The sequence below is a fragment of the Sturnus vulgaris genome, chromosome 2 (genome assembly GCF_052056855.1).
Source record: "Sturnus vulgaris isolate bStuVul1 chromosome 2, bStuVul1.hap1, whole genome shotgun sequence".
Classification (NCBI taxonomy): domain Eukaryota; kingdom Metazoa; phylum Chordata; class Aves; order Passeriformes; family Sturnidae; genus Sturnus; species Sturnus vulgaris.
In genome coordinates, this window is record NC_142244.1 from 23,674,894 (window position 1) to 23,680,118 (window position 5,225).

Here is a 5,225-nt window from a genome sequence, read left to right on the forward strand (position 1 = left end):
CCTGTAACTGTGAAACTGGGGACTAAAAATGCATTTGCAGACATATGCAGCTTGCTGCAGGTCAGTGGCATGCTTGTTTATGCTTATTTCAGAGAACAGCTTTTAAAATAATTTCCTAAATTCTCTCTGTGATAGCAATGCCTGCTGGACGGTGAACTGTGAGAGCTATCACTTGTTGCTTTCATGGCTTGGTGGCAGAGTGGCCTGGCTGCTCCTGCCAAGGGGGCTGTGCTGGTGTGTGGCCAGCACCTCTGTACTTGCTGGTCCAGATAAGGTCCTACGAGGGTGCTGGGTTATGTTGGCTTTCCTGGGGTTCAGACGGGGAATGAGAAATCCTGGGGCTTGTCTGAAACCATTGAAGCCATACATCTGCAGTGGGGGCAAGTTGCTTTTATCACTCAGTCTGTCCCTTAATGCTACAGGCCCTCAAAATCATGAAAAAAAAGAAAAAAAAAAAAAAAAAGGAGGGTTGTGCTGTTGTCTGGGGAAGTTTGGCTCTTGTTGTTTGATTGTTTGTTTGTTTGTTTTCTTTCTTTCCTTTGATTGCTTTGTTTTTAGTCTTTTCCAGACAGCTGGCTCTGCCTCATTCATCAGGCTAATTGATAATGGACAATGTGGCTATGTGGAAAATAGAATTTGTCTGAATAACAGGATTCTTCTTTGCTTGCTTATTTTAATGAGACAAGATGAGAGAGATGGGACTGTGGTCAGTGAAACTGTGAGTGCTGTTATCACACATTTCTTCTGGCTTGGGCAGAAAAGCCTAGCATGAAATCCCTGCGAAACAGCCAGGGAATTTAAAACTGGGGAAAGGCTCAGCCATGCTTTGGAGAAGGGTTCATCAGTGCTGTGCTGCAGGGACAGTCCCTGGGTGAAAGAACTGCTAAAATATTGTTGTCTACAATTTTCTAATGGCACAAATGGGCTATGTGAGCTGAATACTTTTCTCCACCCACTTTTGAGTTTGAAGCCCATAGTGGGGTGGATGTGGGTAAGGAGCCCCTTGTCTGATAGTTTGTAAGGCACAGAAAGCTTTTGTGGTACAGCTGAGTTTCTACAGACACTTTTAATTCCTTGGATTAATGACATTTATGTCTTCCCTCCTTTCTTATATAATGACTTGGTCTGCAGGATACATTGCACTATGTTTGTATGAGAGTCGTGGAGTTGTCATTGATGATGATAAGAAGGGGGGATAATGATGATTACAAAAGGAAGCACCTATGCCAAGGCCTTGAAGCATAGCCAATCTCACTTCACCAGAGCCATAGGGAATATGCCTGATCCTGATGGCAGTATTTATTTGGTCTCTTTCCATACAGTTGTGTAAGGGCATCCTCCTGTGTCTCCTGAAGGAAATCACATTTTTTGTTCCTTTAGTGAAATGATGCCTCATTATCCTACTGTGCTTCAGCCCTGGGTTTCAGTGCACAGACTCACCAGTGAATAGATCAGCCAAGGAACATTGCAGGAAAGCAGTGACAAGCAAGGCAAAAGCTACATCTCACTTTCAAGAGGGGTTGGAGCTCAGCTCTGAGGAGCTGTGTAGATGTTTTGCCTCCTTTGAAACAGAGCTGTGGTAGAGTCACAGAATCATCCCTATGGACCTGGCCTTGCAGCACTTCATGAATCTGTGTGGGCTCCAGAAATCACTGTTTGCAACTGTTCTGCATTGCATCGATATCTGCTGGGAACATTAGGACTACCACCCTTCTGAAAAAACCAAGCTATTTTAAATGAAATTTGACTGTAATTTAATTTATTTTTTAAATCAGCACTTACAAAAAGTTGCAGGTTTGATAAAAATGTCTTGAACTTTCCACATTTTCCTATGGGGATTATTCATCCTTGTTTTGGCACAAGGAGGCATTTCTAGTTCTGTGAGAATGTTGGCCAAAAATATTTTGAGTTTCCTGTTATTAAAAAAAAAAAAAAGAAGTTCCATTTTCCATACTCTGAGATATGCAAGGATGAGGCTTTAAATATACATTCCTGAAAATCCTGATTTGGGATTTGCTCAGGCTGTAGCCTGAGCATTGAACCATAAATCTCCAGGTACAATCTTGTATTTCTTTCTTAACGTTGTAAACAATTGAGGAGGATTAATCTTTTTCATGCGTGGGCAATTTAGCTATTGACTCTTGCAGTGAAGGGTCTTCAGGAAAAAAACAACAACATCAACTTAAGACTGATCTTGGCAGAGCTCAGCCTCTCTGCCAGCTGGCAGTGCAGCTTCACCTCCCTGCTGGTGGGCTGGGACGGGCTCTGGGCTGCTTATGGTGACTCTGGAGGGGCTTCTTGGTCATGGCCCCTGCCTTATCACCTGGCTGGATGTACAGCCCTTGCATATCAACACACTGAGCCATCCTTCCCTCCTGCTGTGTGCCTGGGCAGACAGGTCTGCATGTGGCTTGTGCTCTCAAGCCATGTCTGGTGCCAGGCACATGTGGGGAACTGAGGTTTCAAAAATGGAGGCTACAACTAAAAATAACATCCACTGCCCAGTTCCATGGCTGCAAGGAGCCTGAGGGTTGGGAGAAAGGCCTGCAAGGAGCACCCTTGGGACCACGTTTAGCTTGGGAAAGCAATCCTGCACTTCCTTTGACAGTCTTGCAGTCTGGAGAGGGAGTACATCCACTGCTGGTAGATTCAGGCTGCTATTTCATTACAGCAGATAAGGGAGAGCTCTGGTCATGGCCCAGCCCACCTATGATTATTATAATCATGAAATAACTCAAGAATATAGGGCTCATTAATATTTACCACCTGCCTCTGACTGAGTGAAGTGCATGGTGAAGTGAGGAGACCATGCAGCCACATGGCTCTTACAGTGCTGGGGGACAACTGGTGCACACCCAGCACCTCAGGTTGGGCCAAGAAACCAGCCCAGACCCTGCTTGAACATACCCAAGTCATGGCTGCTCTCCCCTGAGTGGCACTCTGCCATTCCAGCTCTTGGCAGGCAGCTGGAGCATAGCCCTACCAGAGGGCTCTTAGTTGACCATTTGAAACTAAAACAAATGTCTCCTGGCCAGAAGTTCCTTTGATCTTAGCAACTCTGAAGGAGGATATTGAACCCACCCTAATGTTGTGCTTCTGTGTTGAACTGCATGCATCTTCAGATAGAATCTGGGCTGTGAGGTCCAAGTCCCCGGGATGGCTGAGCTGAGGCTTAGTGTCCCCTGGGGAAACTTCTCTGTTATGGTAGAAATGAATGTCTGCATGTGCACACCCATAGGCATCCATGTGAGATGCCCTGCGTTCTTCTGAGTCTTTACTGAGGACATGCAGTGGCTCCCCAGAAGCCTGTTTCTAGGCATTTTCCCAGTATTCCCACCCCCAGATACACCTGTGTGTGATTCTGAGGAGAGGCTCATTGCGATTCTCATTTTAGGCTTATCTTGTGTATCTAAGTGTGCTGGAATATCCTACAGCTGCATCGACCCTGTCCCACAGAGAAGCCACAGGGGAACAACCTCTCGCCCACAGACCAAATGTGAGGATACAGTCTGGGAGACTTCATCTCTTCTTTGAGTGGTGACAGGTTTCCTGTAGGAGCCTCTCCCTCACTGACTGTGTGTGACACCACTAAGGAACACTCCAGTCTGTGGGGTTGGTATAGAGACACAGCCCACATCACCTCAGTTCCATTCCCTCCATACTCCTCTGCTGATTTCCCATCTCAAAACCCCTCCAGAGATAGTAAAATCCTTGGTGTGGTCATACCAGCCCATCTCCCAAACTCCCTGAAACGCTGGTCTGTAGTGGGAACATTGCAACAAAAATGGGCTGCTTTGGTGAAGAGGGAGGAAGGTGAGGCTGAGAGGGGACAGAATGTGAATGTGAGATCAACCCTGCTGTTCCTGGGCACAAGCTATACCTGAGCCTCTCTGGCTCCTCCCAGATCTGTCACAAATGAAGGTGACAGCAAGGTCTTTGGGGGTAAGAGCTCAGGTAGGACTGAGCCCAGGTTCTTGATGTCTCAGCTCACCCAGGGTGGCCACTGCCAGGGACACACAGGGGACATGCTTGGGAAGGCTGTGGCTTGTGACACCTGTGGCCCAGCAAACCTCAGTATCCAGAGTTCATTTCTGTGCATTTGCCCTCATGACTCAGAGGGAGGTGTGAGGAATTAGACACATGATAACTTGGCATTTCTGCTGAAGGGAGCTGACAAACAGCATTTTAGTTCCATGCTGAAACTTCCCTTGTAGCTGTTCATGCAACAGTTTATCCAACATGGTTTCTCCCAGCAGGTAGGATCCTTTTCCTTCTAACACTTATGGGGATCAGAAGACTGTTGGGATAATTGTCCTTCATCCATTACGGAAAATGAAGATCATTGTTTTAGGTGCAGTTCATGCAGCAGGAAACAAAAAGCTAAATTTGGTCCTAATTTTCACAGGGAGAAAGAGCTGAGAGAGCGTTCTGTAGTCTCCTCTCAGTGGTCTCACTCTGCTCCAAGCATGAAGCTGGCTATCCTAAAATAAACCTAACTGTTTGTAGTAGATGGGGGCTTTTCGTGACCTAACAAGGTTTTGGTTAAGTGGGAGCAGTGTTTTGGAAGTGAGCAGGCGCTCAGCAGCATTTTCAGTTCTGGTTTGTGCAACAGTACTAATTGTCAGCCTCAACAGCCCAAACTTGGCAGTGTCTATGCCCTGGTTTTCACATCACACATCACATTTGCTGTAACTTTTAAAAAATGTACTTGCTGCAATTATAAAGAAAAATACTGAAACTGGAAGACTGAGGACTAGTCATTGTCAAGAAGTGGAAATCCAGGGCACATGAGACCCCCTTAAATGGGTGTGGATTTCACTGCTCCCAAGGAGCACTTTGCTCTCTCAGGGCCTGAACTGACCAGCAAAAAACATTTCTGGTATTGAGGGGGCTGGCAAGGGTTGAGTAAGTGGAATATCCTGGTTTCATAGACTTAGTGCAGAGCTGCTTAAAATCCGAAGAATGGGAAGACTCTAATTTTATCTCTGAGCAGTATCTCAGACACCAGTACCTCAGACTGTCAGGTATGCAGCCCCAGCATCAACTATGGCTGATGTTCAGCCTTGACAGTGATCCTAACATGGCAGTGTTCGTGGCTGACCCTGCAGAGAGGTGCCAGCAGGACTCCTGTGACACCCCATCAGAGCTAAATAGGTCCATAGGACACTCGCTGTCCATCTTCCATGTTCTCCATGACAAAGAAACACACAAAGACACCGGCCACG